Raw genomic sequence first — 26,982 nt, forward strand, 5'->3', positions numbered from 1 at the left:
TAAATAACACAGATGCAACCCCCATCCCCCACAAAACATAAGGTTAAAATGAAAAACACCACAGACTGATTTGTAATCATGTTTTTAAACTGTCCATAGGTAAGTGGGGTACTACTACTACTATTACTACTGTACTACTACTGTCTGCTGCTATTACTGCTACAACTACTACTATTGCTGCTGCTACTACTACTACTACTACTACTACTACTACTACTACTACTACTACTACTACTACTACTACTACTGTTACTATTAATACTATACTACTACTACTACTACTATTACTAATACTACTAACAGATCACATTAATTAAAACTTTGATTACAATATAGCGCACCTGTGAAATATTCACTGCCAACAGATCATAATTAGGTATAATAGTTCATCATATGCCTCACATTTTATATATTTTGTTAGCGATCATATAATTTATTTTCAGTCATTCGGGTGAAACTAAAGTCCAAATGTACGGGCACCCATTTTACATTACATGAGAGAGAGAGTGGATGGGGGGACTACTCGTCTATGAGCAAGCATTGTCACCCAGTCTCGCGAGATCCAGCCACGTACCGTTCTTTGAGGAAGCATCTTTTTCTGTTTTATTAATCGGACGTGATGGCTGCTCCCTGTTCTCCCCTTTATCCATTCAGATTCAGAAGAACAAGCTTCTCTATGTCGTAGCTTTTAGCCACGTCAGACCAGGTAAGATATACTAGACCAGAGACACAACAAACACACAGACACCGTCCGTTCGTTTCTACCGAGACCGTTTCCTCACGGTAGAATGATGCTTGTTGTGGTCCGTGTGAAAAGTAAGACATTTGACTAAATATATACGTGTTCTGATATAACTTTCAAACGGAATTCGATTCTATATGACAAGAACTGACCGCCAGTCACAGCAAATAATAATTGGGCGAGTGTTTTATGGCTGTTTGTGTAATATCAGACGCTCTAGGGTCAGGTAACCTAGTGTCTGTCGTTATTTGATAACAGAACTGTTGACGTTATAACTGAAGACGTAAGTTCTTCTATTGAGCCAGATACTAATGCTGGTTGTTATTTGGCTGCTATGTGTTCATGTCGCTAGCTATATCATAACGTTAGGTAGCTAGGTTACTGGTGCTACCCTGACGCCTGATTACTTTTACCAAACGGTTCGTGCGTTTTGCGAATCTGATTGGCCACTGACGTTTCTGGTCATGTGACATGTGCGCCCAATCGTGTGACGGCAAGTTCTTTCGACGGTTAAGCTTAGGCGCTCTTTCGAAGTTGGTTAAGGTTAGAGTTTGTCTTAAGAGCATGGCGATAGAACGCCAGCCCTGATTCCAAACTCTAACCTTAACCACCTGCGAAAGAGTCGCCTAAGCTTAACCAGTGATAAACTAGGCGTTAGGTAGTTTGCAGGCTGTTCGACGCGGAAATGGACTAAGACACTGCTCGTCACGCGATTGGGCGTTCATGTCACATGACCAGAAACGTGCGTGGCCAATCAGATTAGCAAAACGCACGGACCGTTTGGCACATAGATATATATATATCTATGGTTTGGTACCCTGACATGTGACTGACAGACAGAGCTTTCTCTGAAGCCGCTTACTACCCGCCCCCTCACAGCGCAGCCAATCAAATCCTGCCAAAGAGCAAGAGAACAAATTAGGGAATTCCAATGTTCCAAAGATAAAAAAAAAAAAAAAAGTTCCTTTCCTCAGTCTTCCATCCTTGATTCCTCCATCCTTGATTCCCCTGTGACTCATAAACTGAAACATTGTTGCAATGCCATCTATAGATATATAATTTGTAATATACCATCAAACAGCGACCTCTAGGCAAAATACCCATGGTCGGTATTGCACTTTGTTTATTTAAAAAAAAAAATCTGTCTGAGGTGTGGGTAGGAGTTTAGTAACTTATTATAACATGCATTTCTCCAGACCTCTTTTGGTAGAGCCTGTGTGGACAGCAGTATCAACAACCCCTCCCATATATACTGAAATCCAACTCACACATCAGACCAAAAAAGAAAAAAAAAAGCACAATACCGTACTGTAATGTACCCATTCTGCAATCTGTTAATAAAGTTTTCAATCAATTCAAAACCAAGAATGGCTCTTTTGCCTAGAGATTCCACATCACAGATTCTACCTTGAAGGCCATTCCAAAGCCATAGGAAATGCACAGAGGGAGTCTGAGGTTTCTTTGCTTGTCTCCTTGCTTGTCTCCTCTAGTGCAGTGGTTCCCAAAGTCGGGGTCGCGACCCAAAGGTGGGCCGCGAGCAGCCACGGGTGGGCCGCGAGATGATTTAAAAAAAATAAAAAAAAAAATAAAAAAAAATAAAAGATTTTTTTTTTTTTTTTTTTTTTTTTTTATTTAAATTTTTTTTGTCAGGCCACTGAACTTAGAAGCAGGCCAGGACAGTGTTTCTAGTTGTATTCTAAAATTGTATTCTATTGTATTCTAAAATGTGACTATATGGTTTTATATTAACTTAATAAATAAACAAAAACGAAAAATCTACTTATTTCAACGAACATTTCAAACTAAATAACAGATTATGCACATAAAACGCTGAAAACAACCGAAGCAACAATAGTATTTTAATGAGGCTATTATTATTATCATTATTATTTTGCAACAAGTTAGCCCTCTCATAAATAGCACATATAAATGAATAACTAACTTGAACTAACTTAATAGGATTGAAGTGATATTTGGCTTAAAAAATCGGTCACCTGGCAAAAAAAAAGAAAAAAAAAGCCAGACGATGTGCATTGGGCCGCGGCTCTCTGACGCCTCATTTTCTGGGCCCCGGCCTGAAAAGTTTGGGAACCCCTGCTCTAGTGGAGTATCCATTATGTGTCGTTATGCAGAAGTGTTTCTACAAGATCTCTGACGGAAGCTGTTACTTTCACTACCACACTACAGAAGGTTAACCCTTTACTATCACACTACAGACGGTATCTGTAGTGTGATAGTAAACGGTTAACCTTCTGTAGTGTGGTAGTGAAATGGTTAACCCTTTGTCGTGTCGCAGTGAAAGGGTTAACCATTTGGTAGTGCAGTAGTGAAAGGGTTAAACATATAAAGCTCCTCCCACAAACATCACTTCAAACTGGCACGCAAGTCAGTGAACACGGACGTTCCACTTCTTCTAGGCACATTTATTATAGATAGTAATCATACAGCACAAGTACAGTACAATGAAAATAAGTTTGGCATCCAACCAGATTGGAAATGTACAGTAAAGTGCAATAGTAATATACAATGTCAGGGCTCAAAATATTTTTTTTACTTGGTAGCACTGGTGCTCCCAACTTCAAAAAGTTGGGAGCACCAGCAAAGATTTAGGGGCACCCACCAAAATGTAAGGAGCACCAACATTATGTAATATATATTTTTTATTGATAAAAAAAACGACAATATAACAGTACTGTAATGCAGTAAAACAGTGAAAGTAGCCTTAAACTATAGTATAGTGTAGACCTATAGTAGTGTAGCCTATAGTGTAACTAGGCATGTTACAGGGTACGATAACCTTGGGCAAAAATACCACGGTTTCACGGTATTCTGTAAAAAAAAAAAAAAACATTGAACAAAACATATTACAGTGCACAATAGGGCTGCAACGATTAGTTGACATAATCGACGACGTCGATCATAAAAACTCGTCGACCCAGAATTTTTGCGTCGATGTGTCATAAAAAAAATAAAAAATAAAAAAAATATTGTTTTTTTTGCACTACCTATCTTTGTGAAAGTGGCTTCTCAGCTCTGGTCCAGCTGAAGACAAAGCAGAGGAACAGATTGAACATTGAGCATGACCTCAGAGTTGCTTTGTCTACCATCACCCCAGACTTTGAGACTCTTGTCAGGAGCAAACAACATCCCCAGTTATCCCATTAGTTCCCTGGGATGTTAAGCTAAGAAGTCTGCTAAGAAGGATATATTATTTATTATTATTATTATTATTATTATTATTATTATTATTATTATTATTATTATTATTATTATTATTATTATTATATTATTATTATTATTATTATTATTATTATTATTATTATTATTATTATTATTATTATTATTATTATTATTATTATTATTATTATTATTATTATTTTATTTCATTGTGTTTAGCCCTAGTTGCACTTTTGTTGCAACCCCAGTTATCCCATTAGTTCCCCCAAACTTACTGTCGGTCTGTTATGTTAAGCTAAGAAGTCTGCTAAGAGCCCGGAAAAGGAGCCGCGCCCACAGGAAGCAGAGATGGAGGGTGTGACAGAAATAATCGTTAGATTAGTCGACTAATCGAAAAAATAATCGACAGAAATAATCGTTAGATTAGTCGACTAATCGAAAAAATTATCGACAGATTAGTCGACTACCAAAATAATCGTTAGTTGCAGCCCTAGTGCACAATAAGTTTTTCTGTAAGTGTTATTTATGAATGTGTGAAGACTGTCTGTATTACACATACACACAGAGGGAACTGTCTGACCACTTTAAAACTAAGTACAGAATATAAAATACTTCCAAATAAACTTTCATGATGAATATGTAGGCTACATGTCAAAAGGGAATTTGGCCAATGTAATCTACTTGCAAAGATGTGTTATAATATAGCCTAGTACTATTCTTACTGGATTAAACTTTGGATTCATCTTTTGTGGTGGCTCAACATTATTCACACACGGAACTATGTGTTGGTGAAAAGGGTTCCGCACGGACCATATTATTTGTTACATTGCTGTCGGCAAACTAGCTGAGAGTGTCAACAGTGTTGACGTTGAGTTGATGTCCACAACAGCCAGGCAGCCAACTGTACAAAATACAGTCTCAGCCAATCACATCGATTTGTACAGTTAGTTAGCTCCACTCCATTGCGAATTAAAAGGTAGTCAGCCAGCAGACCCGACCGTATTAGCAAGCTACAGTTGCTAGGTAGCTAATGTTAGCCAGTCGAAGATAGATAGCTACGAATTTCAATTATGTTATGAGCTATCAGTAGCTAGCCAGCTAGATAATGTTAGACAACGCCTCGTGTATTAAACTAAAGTGAATAGTTTCCTGGGCCATTGTTTAATGCTTCAGTGATGTTAAAAGAGGAGCTGCACGATTGCTATCTCCGGTGCAAATGTCACGGGTCTGTGAGGGGGAGGGGCAACGAGGGCACTGCGTGCAGCGTGTGTGTGCGTCAACAAGAGGAGGAGGAGGGGGGGGGGGGGGGGGGCGGTCGCAACAGAACAATTATTTGCACTCGCACGAATGCTCCCAATTATATTTTGAGGTCGCACAGATACAATTTCGGTCGCATATGAAAATTTGGTCGCAAATTTCGAGCCCTGAATGTACAGGTGATTAAACTGGGTATACAATATATAAATTAGTACTACTAAGTGTAGTGCTAATCAGATGTATGTACAGGGACCGAAACTAAAGCCCGCCGCCCGCCAGTTGTTTTTACCTTTGGCGCATGACACTTAGAGGGCTGCCCGCCGTGTGGCGTGTAGACGTGTAGTTCATAACTTCATAACGATACTCTTGTGCGAGTACAGATTATAGCCGCTCGTCTTTTTTTTCTCCGCCGCGAGATCGTTAAAAAACTACAAGTCCCACATCGCACTAGGTCCAATCACAGTAGAGTGACGTGACTGGTTTCATGAGAAAAAAAGCAAATGACCAATCGGAAGCTATCATTTGGCTTGTTTACTTCCATCTGCTCTAGTCTATATCGGACCTCCAAGAGCTAACGTTACTGTTTAAACAATGACCCAGTCAACTATTCACTTAGTTTAATACATGACGAGGCATTGTCTAACGGTATCTAGCTGGCTAGCTACTGATAGCTGCTGATATCAACAAATGCTCCAGCAATAGTCTACTCGAGTGCATAATACCTCCGGTCCCTCGTTAGCTAGCTTAGCTAGCTCACGTTGATCCATCTGTCCCAGTAAACTAAATTGTCTTAACGTTATCTACCGGGCTAGCAGTAGCTACAGATAGCTCCTGATATCAATGTCTTATAACATTGATTGAATGCGTATTCTAGCTGAGGGCATGTTGAATGTGATTTGACAAAAGAACGGTAACGTTATAAATAGGTCCAGCTGCATCGCCGGAGAATCCTTGCATGCTGAATGTAGGGTCTAGCTGAATATAGGGTCTAGCTGCAGGGCCGGAGAATCCTTGCTGGAGCTGGAGGCTACTCAAGTATACACACAGACAGTGGAGCTGTTTGCAGATAGCAAGCATTTTGACTTATTGCGTGGTGGCGATGTCTCGCAGATAATACAACTACAAGTATGATTATATAATATATATTTTATTTAACAAATTTTTTTTTATATAAAATATATATATATATTTTTTTAATCAAAACAATTTTGGCAGGTAAGAAATATGCTTGGCGGGTAGACTCTTCCCATCTACCCGCCACTGGCCGGTGAGTCAAAAAGTTAATTTCGCTCCCTGTGTATGTAGTATTATGAGCTATCAGTAGCTAGCCAGCTAGATAACGTTAGACAATGCCTCATGTATTAAACTAAAGTGAATAGTTTACTGGGCCATTTTGTTTAAACATTAGCTAGGTAGCTAACATTAGCCAACGGGAGAACGATAGCTAGCCAACAGCTGAAAAAACGAATGCCAATGATGTTATCACTGACGTTGATATTATGAGCTATCAGTAGCTACTAGCCAGCTAGATAATGTTAGACAACGCCTCATGTATAAACTAAAGTGAATAGTTTACTGGGCCATTTTGTTTAATGCTTCAGTGATGTTGAAAGAGGAGCTGTCACGACAAGTTGCGGAGGCTAGGACTCTTGCCATCTTTGGAGCGAATGAGAGGAATTGTTGGCAAGACGGGTCTGGGAGGGGAGGGGCAATGCGTGCACTGCACAGCGTGTGTGAGTAGTAGGAGAGAAGACAGCGAGATTCCAACTCTGCTGAGAATTCGATCGGTTTTCGCAATCGGCGACTAGAAAGCATTATCGGAATTCCCCAATTTCATATTTATACTGAATATCAGCCGATACCGATCGCTGGCCGATCGATCGGGGCATGCCTACTTAAAATCATTGGTAAACAAAAGTAGTGCTGAAAAGATACACTTTTACTGCTGTTTTGATAGGGTTAGGGTACTCTTGGCTACATTTGAAAAAGAAATGCAACATTAATACGTTCTGTATTGATGGATTTATGGCGTGATATCTCTCGTACCGGTACCGCGCCGTTCAGGCTTAAGAGGTTAACCCCTAATTGCTCCCGATGTGCAGGTTGACACCTTGCATGGTTGCCTCCACCATGGTCATGAAATCAAGATAATTGAGATTAAACGATTCTTGTGCCACATACCGTGTTGCTTCTCTCATTTTGTCTTGTGTTGTAAACGCAGCGTACCCTTCCTTCACAGCAGTGCGCTCCACCCCGCCCCCGCTTCCCTCAAGCCCAAACAGTAGTTTCAGCTGGTGTTGAGAGGGAGGAGGAGCCACAGCGTGTTTCTCCAGTTATTTTGAAATGTCTTTGGTAACTTGTAGAAGATGACAGAAAGGCAGCCTTTGGTAACATAACGTGTAGAAGATGACAGAAAGGCAGCCTTTGGTAACTTGTAGAAGATGACAGAAAGGCAGCCTTTCGTAACTTGTAGAAGATGACAACGGCAGCCTTTGGTAACGTGTAGAAGATGACAGAAATACAGTCTTTGGTAACTTGTAGAATATGACAAAGGCAGCCTTTGGTAACTTCAAGAAGATGACAGAAAGGCAGCCTTCGGTAACGTGTAGAAGATGACAGAAAGGCATCCTTTGATTGAGAAGAAAGGCAGGTACCACCAGGCTTGTAAAACACTGAAGGAAACTCTCTCACCAGTGAGGAATACACATATGAGTAAGGCTGAGACAATATGCCATTTGGAAGAATCGATAAATCGGGACAAAATTATCAATAAATATATAAATAAAGTATTTAAAGAAAAAAAATATTATTATTATTTAAGGCGAGACACCCCAGGTGAATAGGCAACCAAATATATTTGAATAGATATCACTATGAAACTTTCCCAGTTTGTTACGTACATAACAACTAAGAAAAATATATTGCAAGTTTTCTGAGATTGTATGTTTATATATGCAAAATAGGCGTTACCTAATTAACACTTTCTTCGCCAGGCTTATGTACATCATTATACCATCCTCTGCCAGCTCTATTTGTCTATGGAGAAGTTCCCCTTCTTTGCAGGGCTATAACTTTTTAAATTGTATTGCTAAATTGACATTACTATGGCCCATTCAACATCAAGTATCTATTGTTCAGGGTGTAGCAACGTTATACTTTTTCATTCACATATTCATACTAAAATACGGTCTAAAGTATAAATATCTTTTTATCGTTTTCTGCAGCTTTCTGCAGAACGTGATTTATAGCCCTAAATGCATTATATTGATGATTGTATACAGTTTGATAGCGATCGGCGCGAGATAAAAAATTTCAAATGGACGTGCTTCTAGAAGTTACTACTTATCATCTGATGTTGACCGGATGGGGGGGGGGGTCGTTTATAATTCCGTGGCCAACGTTAGATGATTCATCTAGTGTGGGTGATATGATCATTAGAGCAGTTTGTATCGAACACTGTAAAAAAACCTGCTGAAACTCACCCCAGTCTCCTCGGCCGTTGGGCGATGAGCGTGGAGCAAAAATATTCCTATTATGGGATGTTGAAATATGTGATCCATCTCCAGGTTGTATAATAAATACGTCCAAATCATGTTGTTTATCGAGTTATTGGTAATGGATTGCTATCCATTGTGTCTAGCTTGAGTCCCGGGACCTATAGCGAGTGATCGGACCGAATTTGGATGAGCACCAGTTTCCGTTTCCGGTTTCCGGTTTGAGCGATCCGCCGATCGGCCACCAGATGGCGCTCTTGAACCGTTGGAGAGTTGAGAGGGGATCAACAGTAGATCTCAAGTCTCCGTGGGAGAAATATGATTGCGATCACAGATTTTTGAAATATTGATCTCAATGCAGTGTTACGGCGTCATTGGCAGAATTAGCATGGCGGGGAATGACGAGTTTAGGCGTCCTTGGCAGAGAAAGTGTTAAATATGCACTAATTTGCATATGACGTTAGGGTCTAAATACCAACATTGGATGATGCCAGATTTAAAAAATGTGTTTCATTATGTTGACACATAACACAGTGAACTTTGTCCAGAAGGGATTGTGGCTATGTCTTTTTATCATCCCATAAATCAGGAAATGCTGTCTACAGTGTACAGCAGACCTGGGCATTGTACAGCGCGGGATGATTCTGACCGGCCCGCGAAAGATGACATGATAATAAAAAAAATTAAAAAAAAAAAAAAAAAAAATATATATATATATATATATTTTAACTTTTTTTTTTCATGTCAACGTTCACACGCACAATATACGCCTACCTAGGATTTGACTTGATTCAACAACAAAGCAGTCGGGGCAAGCCGAAAACGGTCGAAAGTGTGGTTATTTGAAGTTTGGATTTCTTTTTTCACAACTGAGGTAGGTAGATAAAATTTTTGGAGACTAAGGGCGCGTTCACACCTACTCTGTTTGGTCCACTTTAAGTGGACCATGGTCCCTTTAGATCGATAGTCCGTTTGGTTTGTACAGGTGTGAACGCAAACCGAACTATAATGAGGACCAAACAACCGAACCATGGTCCTCTTGAAAAGTTGGGACTCGGTTCGTTTCAATCGAACTATAGTACCTAATCCAGGAAGCAAAGTAGCGTACTCCTCTCTAGACTGGCGCCGCACCAGGGTTTCCGTTAGAATTTTTTTTTGCAGGTCTGAGTGTCCGGTAGATTTCAATCTACCGGACAAATGGGATAAATTCCGGTCAGAGTTTATTGAGCTTAAAAACAATTGATAGGCCTATATAAAGAATGACATCATCAAGGCATTTATAATATTTTAACTTAAAACTAGACTACTTTTGCGTATATACAGTCATTAATATATTCCAAATAAAATAAGTCCCTCGAGACTGCGTGCTGCTGCCGACTTGAGGTGTCGGTGGGCAGTCTGCCCGACCTTAATAAACAGCAGTCTGTTATAATCACATTTTTATGAGCTAACGAATTCCGTTATATTGGACATTTGTATTAATTATATCAAGCGAAGAACTGAGAAATTTGGCAGAGAGACGGCAACATTATCGTGGGTTTGCGCCGTGATGTATATCTCCACCTCCCAACGACTTGGTGCTGCTGCTCATAATGTCCGGTGAAAATAATTCCCTCTAAGCACAATTTGATTATTTGAATTGTATTAAAATAGGCTAAAATTAAATAGCCTATGCGATGAACGAAACAATCATTACATTTGTCGTTGCTTCACCAAGCAGCCGGTCAATGACATCCTGTGTCAGCGAGCTGGCAGCTGATATATTTACGTGAAGCATGGAGCAGGAGCAGACAGAGCAGAGCAGCGGTGTCAGCAGCGCCCCCACCCAACAGCTGAATTGCCAATGGCTGAATTGGAGTACTGCACCCTGCCAAGCCATGCTTCACGTAAATATATCAGCTGCCAGCTCGCTGACACAGGATGTCATTGACCGGCTGCTTGGTGAAGCAACGACAAATGTAATGATTGTTTCGTTCATCGCATAGGCTATTTAATTTTAGCCTATTTTAATACAATTCAAATAATCTAATTGTGTTTAGAGGGAATTATTTTCACCGGACATTATGACCGGAGAGATTAGATATGTCGGACTTCACCAGATTTTGCCGGTCAAATACCGGTAATTACCGGCTAACGGAAACGCTGCGCCGCACGCGCTCTTACTCTCTCTCTCTCTCTCTCTCTCTCTCTCTCTCTCTCTCTCTCTCTCTCTCTCTCTCTCTCTCTCTCTCTCTCTCTCTCTCTCTCTCTCTCTCTCTCTCTCTCTCGTCGACTAGCGCCGTGCTCATAATAGTATCTCTCTCATTACGCTGCCGGCAACTGATTACGTTTGTGAGTGCTATAGTCCAATAGATGCGACAGCATGTCCTTTGTTTACAAATTAGATCCGCACCAAACAGGGTAGTGTGAACGCAGACCAAAAGCAAACAATGTATCATTTTCACATTTGGTCGACCAGAAAGTCCAGACTATCCACCAGCGTTTCCGTTAGAACATATTCGTGCCGGTCTGGGTGTCCTGCAAGATTTCTATCCCCGGACATATTCAAGAAATTCCGGTCAGCCTGGTTTTCCTTTTTACCGGCTGAATGCCACCATCGGCACCAATGTTAACGTTAATATCGCCTAATCTATGTTTTAAATTATGGCTATGTGTCTAATCTGCCCATCGCATTATCAAAGACTATTTTCCAGTCAGTGCTGTCAAGGCTGTTTATCGCGTCGTTTCCGTTTCAGAGCAGTTAGAAAAGCCCCCGTTTTCAGATAAAAAACAGCTCATTCTGGAGCATTCTATGAAAATCGTCTTTTAGTGGAATATTCCACAACGTTGATATTCGTCGGCCTTTTTATGAATCGTTTTCAAATAAACGCTAGATGATCAATATTATACGTGCACGCAAGCACATTCGGGCCGCGCACGGATAATCGCTCCGTTCATTTCCTCTCGGACTTTTACAGTGAAACCGAAAGAAGACATTTCACAAAACAGTTTATAACTTCATCAAACTTACTCTGATTATCCTAACACTGATTGTTGTGAAGGATCAGATTAAACCGAATATATATATTTATTTATGGATATATATTTAATAGTATTTGTATATCGTTTGATATCCCTTGTATATTCCTTGTACATATACACTGAATATCCCTTTAGTCTACTAACAGCCCATAATAGTTTCATTCTCTCATTGGACAAGAACTTGGCGCCAGCAGCCAAGCCCCTTGGTTCAAGTTCAATCGTGCCGACGAACATGTCGTTACTAGCCCGGTTCCGCGTAGGAATACGTCTGGCGAAATACGAATGGTACTATTTGTTCACAGCGCATATATATATGGCGCAAGTAAAGTAGAACTTTCTTTTAGTCCCTTAGCCCTTAGTTCTTTACCCTCCAACCTAGTGGCAAGACGTTAAGCCTCACCCACAATACACGTGTGGTGCAGTATTAGGGGTGCACCGATATATCGGTCGGGTATCGGTATCGGCCGATAAGTGCCTTGTTGACTGCTATCGGCCTATCGGCCGATAAGCTCAAATGTGCCGATAGCAGTCGCCGATAAATACCCATCAATTTGTGTAGCGTCAAAAGGCAAAAAAAAAAAAGTTCACTCATGACCTACTTGCACAACGCCCGCCGTCCCCCACACACACACACAATCTAATGCAACAAAGTAACTACTTATGATTAACAAGGCATTCGTTTTGTGGCATTAGCGTTATATAGTTAGTGTTACACGGACAATAACATCAGCATATTATTATTACCCATAGCAGCAAGGCATTACTCCGAGTCCGTTCATTAGCTCGGTTCCATTCCGTTGCTCATTCCGTACCCAACTACACATTCTGCAATCTGTTAATAAAGTTTTCAACCAGACAAATGTATAGAAAGGCTTTGTTTTATTATAACATTTGTTGCAGTAAAATCATTATGTCTCATTTGGTCATGCGTGGAGCGCCGGTCGGCGGGCCGGGCAGCTAACGTAGCTACGTTATTAGTAGGGATGCTCGATATTGGCTTTTTTACCGATACCGATATTCCGATATTGTCCAACTCTTAATTTCCGATACCGATATCAACCGATATCAACCGATACCGATATATGCAGGGTTTCCCCCCCCCAAAAAACGGAATAATTTCAGGTAACTAATAATTTCACTGGATATATATATAACAAATATTGTTATTGTTTTTTTCTTTTTTTAAACCGATACCGATATTTTCCGATATCACATTTTACTGCCGATATCGGCCGATAATATTGGTCGGCCGATAATATCGGACATCCCTAGTTATTAGCTATTAGATGCAAGACTAACGTTGCTGGTGAAAATGTGATTTGCGTTGGAATACTCCTTTGTCAACTTGCTGTACTTTGCTTGCAGGTCTGCAGTCATTATTGCTGCATTAACTTTAGCCAAGGTAACGTTATGGCTAAACCTTTAACAATAGTTAACGCTAGCTTTCGGTTAGCTGTTCAATGCTATTAATAACACAACTCCCCGTCAACACCCTCTCTCGGGAAGATGGCATTTAAGAAAGTATCTGCTGTTAAAATGAAGTGTTACACGTTCAATAACAAGCATATTATTTACCCGAAGATAGCCGTAAACAAGGCATTACTCCGTTAGTCCGTTCATAGCTCGGTTCCATTCCGTTGCTCATTCCGTACCCAACTACACATTCTGCAATCTGTTAATAAAGTTTTCAACCAGACAAATGTATAGAAAGGCTTTGTTTTATTATAACATTTGTTGCAGTAAAATCATTATGTCTCATTTGGTCATGCGTGGAGCGCCGGTCGGCGGGCCGGGCAGCTAACGTAGCTACGTTAAGTGTGTTCTGTGCTCTCGCAAAACAGAACAATGGCGGCATGCCCGGAAGTAGAAAAAATTATAAACGCTTGCCGATTGGTGGTAAGGACAGCAGGAGGTGGGTGCTAGCGGTGTGGCGTAATTGGCCGAATCGACTGTCAATCAAAATGGTTCCATTGCATTGGTTGAAAGCTCTGGTTGAGAGAATAGTATCCCGCTGCAGGCCGCAAGAATGGTTCCATTGCATTGGTTGAAAGCTCTGGTTGAGAAAATAGTATCCCTCTGCAGGCCGCAAGACGATACTGGGAGAGAGATAGTGATACCATAAACATATTTCTTGATGTTTCCTTTTTTTAAGTAAGTAAAGAGGCCTACAAATACAAACATACACATACAAATATACAGTAGTTTCATAAAAAAAAAAAAAAAAAAAAAAAAAAAATTTTACAAATACTTATATACAAATATACAAATATCGGTATCGGTATCGGCCGATAGTGTTAGTTGAACAATCGGTATCGGTATCGGCGGCCAATTTTCATATCGGTGCATCCCTATGCAGTATGGTCAACTTGGCCTCAGAATGGCATTGAGACATCGTGTGGATTAATAGTTGAATTGTCATAGTTTGGCACTATACCGTCGAGTGGGACGTATTTCTATTAAGTTAATAATAGTCTATTATGTATGGTGCATCGTTCGGTTAGAGTTATACAGTGAGTAGTACCCCCATCGTTTCCTCGCGTTATCTAGAGACCACCAGGCTGGGCAGACCACGTGTGGTGCTTTCATCCGAGGAGTTCTGGGCTAGGACGAGTGGACCTGCACATTGGATTACCTTACCCGGACGACGGCGAGCCCTACACGGCTTGGATTATCTACTTGCTTTGGGTGCTTTGATTTATGCTATGGATAACAGCCAACACTGGTGAGTGTTGGAACTACCCCCCGAGAGGAGTCCAGGTGAGACGGCGCTCTACCCCGAGTGAGGTCGCCTCACGTCTCTTCGTTGTGGACCGGCAGCTACCGTCTACAAGAGGGCCCAACTGTATTCATCTGTGGACCAAGGTTCTGTGGGCACCGTGTTCAGCACTCTGAATTCTCCCAAGAAATCGTTGGCCAGATGGGATATCGCCGGCGGCTCTCCTAACCCCCCCCCCCCCCCCTACTGACTTACAACCAGCAGGACCCCCCTTTAGTATATCCAGCTATAATCATTAAGTACCATCGCTATAGTTCCCTAAAGAACCAGGTTGTATACTTGCTTCCTGCGTAACCAGAGATTGGACATTCAATGTTGATTTGCCTACGAATACTCATTTGCCTTACAAGTGCATTCAAATCATAAATGTCATTAAGTGAACGTTGTATATACCCTTTGCTATATATTAAATATTCGACTTATACATTTGTGTGGACTTGGTTTCATGGTGGGAAAGTGTTCATCATATCTATATCATGTACTGTGTGGCCAGTAGTTAAAGTACATAAAGCGGTAGTGGTTTAATGATACCATACTTATCAATACAGTCAGGGAATTGTACCCCTCAGTTACACTGATAACATAGAGTCCTTACCTGACATCAGATGGTATCCAACTGGTATATTCCAATTCATGATCACCATTCGAAAAAATCGATACGTGTATGGATCCAACGCGATACTGTAGAACTCCATGATCAGCGGGGATCTGAGGTTCCAGAATTAACTGTGGTAACCCCGGCTGGATCAGTGAACTGGAAAATGTGGATATAATGTCGCACCTCAGCCAGGAGAATTAAACTTTCCACTCGGGCCTGAACGCTCGACATTTCTGTTTCTGTTTTCTTTCACCACGGCATCAGCGGTCTCTGTGACTTCAAGTTCAGAAGACTCATCTTCGTTGTCATTATTATTAGACCTGCTTGTGCTTGGTTTCATGAAATATTTGTTAAGCTTAGCTTGTTTGGCCATCTCTCTCTCTCGCTCGTATACCTGTTTGTCGTTATGGTGGCCAGGCAGGCTCAAAAAAAGAAAGAAAAAAAGATTCACATCCGAGCGGCGCCATCCGCGCTTTATCAGAGTGAAGCAACAATGAAACAAAATGTAATGATTGTTTCGTTCATCGCATAGGCTATTTAATTTTAGCCTATTTTAATACAATTTAAATAATAAAATTGTGCTTAGAGAAATTATTTTCACCGGACATTATGACCGGAGAGATTTAAATATTCGGACTTCAACATATTTTGCCGGTCAAATACCGGTAATTACCGGCTAACGGAAACGCTGCTATCCACGGAAAGTCCGGACTTTCAGATGTGAACACACCCTAAAGTACAGAAAAAGGGTACCGTTGGGTACCGGTATCGATTCACTGGTACCGGTACCGTATCGGTTCAAATGTGAACGGTACCCATCCCTACTGAACACACAACTGCAGGGCAAGGGCATTTTTGCTCATGAAATGCATAGCCATGTGAAAGCCTTCATGACAAAGTTGCAATTAATTTCAAGGCAACTAGGCAGCAACAATCTCAAACACATGAAAACCCTGAAAGAAGTCAAACCATCAGCTGATCACCGGCACAGGTACTCATCCATGTTGGGAGCACTGCATGATGCATTTTCAAGGCGTTTTCAAGATTTCAAAAAGGTTGAGGATGAAATGCAGCTGGTTTCCTCTCCCTTTACCTGCAGTGTTGATAGTGCACCCACTGATGTTCAGCTTGAACTCATTGACCTGCAGTCTGATTCACTACTGAAAGAGCACTTTAAGTCAGCATCACTGCTAGAGTTCTACTCTGCTCTCAAGGAGGAGAACTTTCCAAACATGAGAAGACATGCTCAGAAGATGTTGGTTCTCTTGTGAACAGACATTCTCAGTCATGACGTTTACCAAGTCCAGGTACAGATCCTCTCTCACTGATGAACATCTGGCAGCTGTGCTTCGCATCTCCACCTCAGACATGCAACCTGACTTTGATGGACTTGTTAAAGCTCAACAGAGACTGGATTTATCACACTGAATGAAAAAAATAAAAGATCTGAAGAACACTAAAATGTGGAAATATAACAAGTGAAATGGGACACTTGATATTTTTTTTTCTTTTTTTTGCACAGTTCTGAAAACAATAAATGTTTAATATAGGCATGTAAAGTAAAAAAGGCTACTGGGACACTTTTCTTTACACAGTTCAGTGACATGTCTTGTTTATTTTGGCTATAAGATGATGTGTGATGTCTTTAGAAAGCTAAGAAAATCCTTGTTTCAATAGTACTGTATATGAAACTCAAAATAATAACTTTATTTGTATAGCACTTTTTCATACATGCCCTTTGTTATTAATGTTTCACATTTTGTTTATCATTTTGGAAATAAATTCTATTTGAATAAATTATATTTTTGAAAGCTAACCTCACCTTTTAATTGCCAAATAATAACATACACTCTTACCAGGGGTCAAAACAATGCCATTTACTGCTTTTTATATAGAAATAAAATGTATATTATGCATAATTGAGTTTGGAATTTTGGCCCGGCCCTCCAACATATTTTCAGTTGCTCATTCAAAATAATTTCCCACCCCTGGTGTACAGTCATAAAACAAATCTATTTTCGCCAGGTTTTTTGGTATAAATGTACTATAAATCAGGCTATGAATGATATATCAACAAACCCCTCTGGACAAAGATGCAGGGTATATATAGGAAGAAATGTGGAAAGTATGGTGTGTGTAGGTGCTAGCCGAAATGGTACATGTTTACCCAAGTGTGTAAGAAAAACGCATAAAAACTCATTTTTGGGAAAACGCCTTCAAAGTTCTGTATTGTAATATGCCATACATTTTAATTTGAAACAACTATTTACAAACACAATACCTAATCAAACCATTAGTAATAGACAACCTAAACACATGCCTGATAACTGAATAACATAATAATAACATAATAATAATGATGTTATTGAACTGAACATAACTACACACAGGCTACAAACAGTGTAGTAACAGTGTAGTACCCCCTAATAGGCAAAACAACTATTTGAATAGATATCACTATGAAACTTTCCCAGTTTGTTATGTATATAAACTAAGAAAAATATATTGCAAGTTTTCTGAATTGTATGTTTATGCAAATGAGGCACTTCCCAATTAAATATGTGCACATTTATGGATGCAATCAGGCTAAATGAAGTAAAATAAACAACTAAATGTGTGTTATTGATGTTTTATTGTCACTAGTTTCATAGAAAACATGTTTAGGAAGCAAAATATAACAAAATCTCAATCAACCAAAAAAATTTGATTTGCCTATTCACCTGGGGTGTCTCGCCTTAAACGACAAATTTATGTTTATTGTGCAGCAATTCTTTGTTGTTGCTGCCATCTTTAGTGTTACAGATTTCCCCATTCAAAACTACCACAGTGATCCTTCTCATTTTATAGTTTGTGGTCTCTGGATGTGATGGAGGAGTGCACTGCATATTGAGTGAATTTACATGAAATGGGGATGTTTTAACTAAAACATGCCACAAGACCTAGTATTTTAGTATAGTATAAAGTATTTAATTAAACACATTTTGTTGAAAATGTTTTTTACACATGCAAAAAAATCGATAAGTGATGCCACTTATCGATTTCACGCAGTTATCGATAAATCGATAAGTGGTCTCAGCCTTACATTTGAGAGCAATAAATACCTCCACTGGCTGTCTGTTACGCTTTGTTATTGCATAACCTAATCCTCTCACATCATCCAGACTGTCCTCCCTGCTCCCGCTAATGCAACAAGCTGTCCCTGGGATGGGAAACAGACAAAGAAAGACCTTACACGCAGGGGATATTATCAACCCGTTTAAGTCTAGACGTTTTTTCCATGGTTCTCAGTCTCTTTAGTGCTGGTCAGGAATCAGGATCTGCTTAGACTATATTTGTACACTATGCTTGTAAGGTTTTGGCCAAGTGGTGAGAACAAGTTACGGAGGCAGTTGTCATCAGCTGTTTTTTTCATTATTTACTTTTCAGACCAGTTAAAATATGAAAAAATAAAACGGATGGTGTTTCCAAAATAAACAAAAACAAAAAAAACGTTACTCTTCACAACTTCAAAAAGAAACTTTCCAAACCAAAGAAAATAAAAAAAATATAAAATCTTCACTAAAGGGCCCTAGTTCGTGTTGCCTTCAGCATGTCCATAGTAGCACTGCCCCAGAGGAGCTTCTATCCCCAGCTCCTCCTACAGAGACAAACCAGTTACATTTCCAATCAATTATTTAATTACTTCAATAATTATTGAAGAACAGCCAATTTGTCCTGGGCTGCAACATACAATATAATACATTATTAATGTGTAAAGTTAAATAAACCCTTCAATATTACCTGTACATTACTATGGCACTTGAATAAGTATATCCCCAAATGTCAACCAAACACCCCTGCACTCTACCGCACATGATATATCCCCTCCTAGTAAGAGACTTGGATTCTCCCAGCTCTGGTTTGGACGTTCCAGGGGTAAAGAGGTATGGTGAGTTGCAGGAGAGCACAGAGACAAACACTCAATCATTTACTATTCACTCATAAAGTCAAAGTCAACTTTATTGTACATTTTCTATGTGTGCAAGACATAAGGAAATTTGAAATTGCGTTCCCCCATTCCCGTGGTGTATAAAAGATATAAAGTTTAAACACAAAAGTAAAAATATAGGACACAATATATAACACACAATATATATGACTGCGAGATATGTACAATATAAACAGTAATTGAATTAGCGGCAGTAGTACATTAGTAAAATAAAGTTGCCGTGAGTGAAGTAAAGTGGCAGTGTGTGTCTGGGATGGTGTGTCAGTGGGGGGGGGGGGTCCTTGTCCAGAGTCTGTGGGGGCAGAGTAAGAGGTGGGGGCAGAGTAAGAGGTGGGGGGGGGGGGGGGGGGGGGGCTGGGGGAGAGTTCAGCTTCCTGACAGATTGATGGATGAAGCTGTCTTTCAGTCTGCTAGTCCTAGCTCGGAGGCGCCTCATTCTCCTCCCGGAGGGCAGGAGACTGAAGAAGCGCTGTGAGGGGTGGGTGATGTCGCCTGTGGAGGAGGGTGCTGGTTGTGCGCTCTCCGGAAGTCAACAGCAATCTCCTTAGTTTTCTCCACATTGAAAATTACATTGTTGTCCCGCACCACGTGCAGTGAGACTCATCATTGTTGTTATTGAGCCCCACCACAGTCCGCAAACTTTTTTTTTTGTATCTCTCTTTCTCCGATTTTTCTCTGTTTTCTCCCCGTCCCAATTTAGTCGTTGTGCCAATTCCCCCCCTCCCCTACCTGGTTGTTGTGTGCATGTTCTCCTACTGGTCGGTACAAGGGAACCCTGAAGTATCTGCACGCTTCCTCCAACACGTGCGGCGACAGCCAGTGGCTCTCTTCTCACCTGGCAGCGAGGGCTCTCATTGGTGAAGTGTAACGTGTGGGAGGTCACGCTGCCTTCCTCAAGTCCTGCCTCCGCTGAGCAAGCGCCCAGACCTGACCTGTAGGCGTCGCTGTCCACAACGCCAGTTTCCCACCCACGGCTTCCCTCCCCCTAACCCAGCCAAACGAATTAGTATAGCGATCAGCCCAAGCCAAGGCAATGCTGACTCCGGGAGTCGAGACCGCAGCCTCTTGCATTGGTGACGAGCGCAATCTCCGCTACACCACCTGACCGCCCCCACAGTCCGCAAACTTGACCGAGAGGTTGATGTTGTGTTTAGGTGTGCAGTCGTGAGTCAGTAGGGTGAGAGTAGGGGGCTGAGCAGTGAGCACACATCCTAGGGGGCCCCTCGTGTTCAGGATGATGGTGCTGGATGTGCTGTTGCCGACCCGAACTGCCTGTGGTCTCCCCCTCCCGGTCAGGAAGTCCTGCAGCCAATTGCACAGTGAGGTATTCAACCCCAGCAGGTCCATTTTCTCTATCAGCTGTTGGGGGATGATAGTGTTAAATGCGGAACTACAGATGCAGCCATGAATTGTCGTTGGACAAACGTTTTGGCACCGTATTAACGGTAACAATGACCAGCAGGGGCGCTCGAATACAGCTGGTGACAACGGCCCGACGTGCGGCTTTTTGTTCATTCATTGGAGGAGCTCCGTGCTCGACAAAGCTCGAGTTACATTCAGTTTGATTACAGCTGGTGACTTCATTCATAGGACGCTACAACGTCCTATGTCTACAGACTGTATGAATTAATGTTGCTGAATTAAAGAATGATTAAGTAAAATGTGTCAATTCAGCAGTATATATTAAAACGTGTCAAATCTAAATTAGACGGCCGACGCACGGCTCCCTTGTCCATTCATTTCATCAGAAGAAAGTGATCACAATGCTGTTAGTGTAATGCTTTTTGGTAACAATAAGTTTGTTTAAACATGCAATGTTGCTGAATAAAATAATTAAACCGTTAAAACCTGTCAAATCAGCAGTCAGTGTATATTTTCAGCATTTTCACGCTTGTTTACCAACGATTATTTATTTTTATTTTTTTTAAACTTTATTTTTTTTATTCAACAAACATGACCATGTTCACGTCTTAAACTCATACTGAGGCCTTAGTTTTGGTTTTAAATTGCATATCATCATTCATTTATTTATAGTCACACAGAGCAGAATAATTTTGCCAAAACAAACCAATAGTATCCAGCTGCAGAACGACAGACCAGCCACACTCTCAGACCCAAATTAAAAATATTTTAATTTTAATTTAAATTTTTTTATCCCAATTTCTCACATTACATTCACCCTGAATGTTGACGTTATCCAGGTGAAAAGTTAACTTCATAAATCATTTGATGTATAATTAAATCAAAGGAAATGCGTTTGGGTCTGAGAGTGTGGCTGGTCTGCCGTTCTGCAGCTGGATACTATTGGTTTGTTTTGGCAAAATTATTCTGCTCTGTGTGACAATAAATAAATGAATGATGATATGCAATTTAAAACCAAAACTAAGGCATCAGTATGAGTTTAAGACGTGAACATTGTCATGTTTGTTGAATAAAAAAAAGAAAGTTTAAAAGAAAAATAAAAAAAAATAAAAATTTATCGGATCGGGAAATATCGGTATCGGTAGATACTCAAAATCACATGATCGGGATCGGATCGGGAGCAAAAAAACGTGATAGGGACATGAAACGGAGGGCTAGGGCCTCCACAGGGTGCGTTTGATAGAGCTGGCGGACACTATGGGGTTGTGACTCCGATTAAAGAATCACACGGAGGCGTGCTGCAGTTAATGTGGTTGTATTTGGGAATTTGCATGTGTGTGGTTGTCTACAAAGGAATACAATACAGTATACATTAGTAAACACAGTAGTGACGTACATAAACATAATGTCATAAACATGTGGTCTATAGCTACAATAATATTCATTAGTAATATAGGGCAACTAGTAATTAAGACATTCGCTTAACCAGAGATATTATATATAACCTACATAGCCTATGCAGGGAATTACTCATGCAATGCATGTAAACAATATAGGTAGACGGACTGTAAACCAGGTGTAAAGATACATTCAATTCACTAGAGGTAATGAGTGAGTTATAGTTATATAGCCTAGGCTGGCTAACATGCAGCTAAGCTAACGGCGCAGCATCTCGAGAACAGAGAGAAACAACGTCAACAGGAATGGATCAATGTGGACACACTCTAAGTGTAGAGTAAGCTGAGTGAATGAATAGACAGGAACTAAACATAAGTACTGTACTCACGTGTCATTTACGCACACGTTCCTCAAAGGGACAGATGTTTCTACAGCCGCACCATCAAGCAGCAACACGAGACCAACTTGCCCACGTTAGAAGGAGAAACTCTTAAAGGGCCAGTAACCTTATCAGAAGACTAGAGTGCGACACTAGTTGGAGCACATCACGCTGAACGATTACACTGGCATAAATCAATTACCCTTTCCTGTCAACAACAACATATTAAAGGGCTATTACAGAACAATGTAGTCTTATTAACAGGGCTTTCCTACACAGCCGCACCCAAAAAGTCTACTTAGACCTTTTGAACTAAACAGGAAAGTCTCAGGGGTCCTCTGTATCCGGGAGACTCGGGAGCTGCACCGACCGGGACACAGGGCGCAGGTATGTTCTGTCCTTCACCTGGACAGCTGCGGTGCGGATGCGCCCATCAGTTCCAGGGTACGTCTGAGTGACCTTCCCAACAGGCCAGAGTGCCCGAGGAAGCTGTGGGTCAACGATGAGGGTCACCTGGCCGAGTGACAGTTTCTTGCCGTCCTTCCTCCACTTCTGCCTCTCCGGCGCCCTATCTTGGTGTGAAATGGCCCAAAACAGTCTACTCTGGTGGAATAGAATGGGGGCTTGTAGAGACGCAGGCGACAGGGCGGAAGGGCGGCCATTTTAGGCATGTCAGGCTTTGCTCGCCGCAGATGACGTTCTCGGCAGGTGTGCTGATTGATTGATTGATTGAAAACTTTATTAACAGATTGCAGAATGGGTACAATACAGTACAGCTCAATACACACAATTGTTAAGGGGATGCAGACCAGAGAAAGACTTTCGTCTTGTTTACATCAGGGTCCCCCATTTTCAATTCATCAGGTATTGATGCTTGTGGATTGCTTCTCTTCCACGTAGAACCCAGAATCGGGATTGAAGATCAGCGAATACCCTCTCAGGCCCGGGGTGGAGAAGAGTTTGATCATAATCTTGGATGATCAGCTTTGTCAGGGGGTGATGTGGATCCAAGACGATTAGGTGAATGTCATCCATCTCCAAGTTCTCGGCCCTGTGCAGCCTACCGCCTACTCTGAGGAGACATGTAGCCTTGTCATACTCCGAGAGCCCAAACGACTGTCTGGGGGAAGAGGTCGTCAGACTTGAGGGCCTTGATCTCCTCTGGGAATGAGTCCAGCTGGGCTCGTTTAAGGAGGACCTTCTCAGCGTTGAGGAAGTCGGCTGCTTCATAAGGCTGATCAGTGGTCTGGGCATCAGCCGCACCGTGAAGGGACCTGACTGTTGCTTGGACGAGATCTTTCCATGAAGAGAGGTCTTCAACGGCAGGGAGCGGAGGACTGGGAGAGGTCCTAGGTTGAGTTAGTCGAGTACTGGGTTGAGTACTATGTTGAGTACTGGGTTGAGAACTAGGTTGAGTACTGGGTTGAGTACTAGGTTGAGTACTGGGCTGAGTACTAGGTTGAGTACTAGGTTGAGTACTAGGCTGGGTACTAGGTTGAGTACTAGGTTGAGTACTAGGTTGAGTACTAGGCTGGGTGCTAGGTTGAGTACTAGGCTGAGTACTAGGTTGAGTACTAGGTTGAGTACTAGGCTGGGTGCTAGGTTGAGTACTAGGTTGAGTACTAGGTTGAGTACTAGGTTGAGTACTAGGCTGAGTACTAGGTTGAGTACTAGGCTGGGTGCTAGGTTGAGTACTAGGTTGAGTACTAGGTTGAGTACTAGGTTGAGTACTAGGCTGAGTACTAGGTTGAGTACTAGGTTGAGTACTAGGTTGAGTACTAGGTTGGGTACTAGGTTGAGTACTAGGTTGAGTACTAGGTTGAGTACTAGGTTGAGTACTAGGTTGAGTATATGTTGAGTACTAGGTTGAGTACTAGGCTGAGTACTAGGTTGAGTACTAGGTTGGGTACTAGGTTGAGTACTAGGTTGAGTACTAGGTTGAGTACTAGGCTGGGTGCTAGGTTGAGTACTAGGCTGAGTACTAGGTTGAGTACTAGGTTGAGTACTAGGTTGAGTACTAGGCTGAGTACTAGGTTGAGTACTAGGTTGGGTACTGAGTTGAGTACTAGGTTGGGTACTGAGTTGAGTACTAGGTTGGGTACTGAGTTGAGTACTGGGTTCAGTGAAACAACATCCAACTCGCCGCTCTCACTTCCGCGTCATGACTCCTCTCACGTCTCACGTCTCACCCTCCTCACGTCCGCTATCAGAGCCCATATGAGCGCATCCGTAATTGACAACCATAAAGGGACAGGCGCACTTTTACCAGGCAGGTTAAAGCCGCTCTGTTCGTGGGCATGCCCCCCCGGAACTTTTTTTTTTACATTTTAAAGTTAAATGCATCAATCTGGTACACTTTGAGAGCAAAATAAAGAGGCTAGATCTATGATGAACTTTGTGCTCAAAACACAAAATCAAAGAAATTAAGCAAAAGTGGTTACCTGTGTTGAACTGGTTTATTTTTTAGAAAATAAAAAAATATAGTGGATTACTATTACGACTACTACCACTGCCAATACTACTGATACATCCCTATTGGCAAACTTTATATTTGGTTCATTATACAACTGTGGCGACTAATTAGACTGTGGCGGGCCGCCACAGTCTAGGTAATTAATGGGAAACCCTGGCAGCTGATGGTAGCCCAACAACAATTTTGCGACCAGGAAATAAGTCCCTGCCTGTTTTCCCCTGCAACGCTTCCAATGCATCTTACATGCTGTGCATCCTCACCAAAACGAACTAGTTAGCTGCTACCGGTAACTAAGCTAAGCTAACCCGGCTCAGAGGCAGAGAAAACAGTGAGTAGGGGGCGGGGGAGCCTCTCTCTGTCCCTCTCTCTACGTCAGTATTTACTGATGATGGCCAGATAATGTTGATATTTAAACAAATGCATCTAACATGCTTTGCAATCCTCGCCATTAGGGGTGGGACGATACATCGATCCAGATCGATACATCGATGTAATTATCAACAATCGAATCGGATCGATGCGATGTAATAAGATCGATTCATATCGATACTCTTATTTTGAAAATCCTGTGGCGAGTCTCATATCCGCCCAAGAACAACAGCAGTAGCTCCGTGTGTGTAGACGTTACAGCATAGCATTCTCCCTTTCTGTGTGTGTGTGTGTGCGCGCGTCTTTGGAAAGACCAGATGAGGTCAGAGGAGTTTGATGTTTAAATGTTATTTAAACATAAACAATATAATACATAATAAATGTAGGCCTATACATGATCATGCAACATCAACAAATTGTTGTAGGAACGGTTTGGGAGAGGGAGGTTGTGAGTTTTGAGTTCCAAAAAATGTAGCTTAAAGTTTAAAGCTCAATATATAAAAACGTGGCACTTTACAGTGAACAGGAGGTCTATTTGTATTAAAAACAATAGATTGATTTTCCTTTAAATGTCTGGAAGAGCTCAAAAATACAAATGTCAAATGATATTTTCATTACCTTTTTTTTGTTGATCTAAATGTTACTGATTGTGTTAAATGGGCATATGATATCATCTCATATCGATCGCAGGCACCTGAATCTAATCGTATCGTATTGTATCGTGAGAGACTTTGTGATATCGGCAAATATCGTATCGTTGTCCAAAGAATCGATATCGTATCGTATCATGATGAAACTGGTGATTCCCACCCCTACTCGCCATTCCGTTATGCCCACATCGCATTAAAGACCGAAATTAACGTTACGTTAGCGTAAGCTAACAACAAGCTAACCCTGTTCAGAGCTATAGACAGAGAGAACAGTAGAGTGGGAAGGGGGGGTGTCAGGCATTCTCCCTTCTCTGTGTGTGTGTGTGCATTTGGAAAGATCAGATGAAGTCAGACAAGTAAGTATATTATATTGATAGTAAATGTACTGAGGGTGGACAAATAATGTTGATATTTAAACTAGTGCTGTCAGGGGATTAAAAAAATTAATCTAATTAATTACAGGATTTGTAATTAATTAATCACATTTTAATCGCATAACCATTTTATGCCTGATATTCTATATTCTATAATCATATTTTAAATTGCATGTGTCCGGATGGCAGAATTCAGTACTGTATCTACAAAACCTTCTGTTTAATCATCTTCCATCTATTAATTTGCTTAGATTTTTCAGGTCTGGTCAATTTGAGCATGGTGTTATTCACAGTCAAAGATACAAAAAAATTAATTGATATTCTCATTTGGTTCATTACAATTTACTCAAGCCTAGTAACAGACTAGGGCTGTCTTAAATACTTCGAAGCTTCGAAGCTTCGTTCGATGGCACAAGCTTCGAACATTAAAAAAAAATAGAAAAAAAAAATCAATTTTTATATTTTTTTATTGTTTTTTTTTATTATTTTTTTTACTTCGGTGTGTGTGTGTGTGCATGGGGCCATTGGGACAAATACACTGGAGGAAAGTAACCCAGCTCAGCACTGCCCAAATTATATCATCACTATTGCCTGTTTGAAGGATATCATCCTCAAACACATATACACCACCTACACGCCTATTCTCAGTCCTTGCCCCACAGAACTACCCACCCCAGTTAGGACAGCCGAATCCCATCCAATCTTTCGCCATCGACTAAAGACGCACTTCTTCAACCATTATCTGAAATAAAATTTAAAAAATAAAATAAAAAAAATCTAACCCTAACTAACCTTACTGTCATGCACTTGTCCTAATAAACTAACCTACACTGTAACACGCAACACTTTGATGAATATTGTTACTCAGCTGATAGAGTTGTATCCTTCCTGATGACCTGTCGTACAGAACTTGTAAGTCGCTTT

The 26,982-nt window shown here is 41.0% G+C and overlaps 1 protein-coding gene across 2 annotated transcripts in view; it reads left to right on the forward strand.

The window, feature by feature from the left end:
- The first annotated feature begins 570 nt into the window (after window positions 1-570).
- The window catches only part of kiaa1191 (KIAA1191 ortholog), a 127,953-nt gene continuing 101,541 nt past the window's right edge, over window positions 571-26,982 (forward strand). For both annotated transcript variants that reach the window (XM_084320740.1, XM_084320741.1), the window contains exon 1: window positions 571-706. The gene's annotated coding sequence lies outside the window, so the exon portion shown is untranslated. The remainder of the gene's footprint in view (window positions 707-26,982) is intronic.

This window comes from Notolepis coatsorum (assembly GCF_963971535.1).
Source record: "Notolepis coatsorum genome assembly, chromosome: 8".
Taxonomy (NCBI): Eukaryota; Metazoa; Chordata; class Actinopteri; order Aulopiformes; family Paralepididae; genus Notolepis; species Notolepis coatsorum.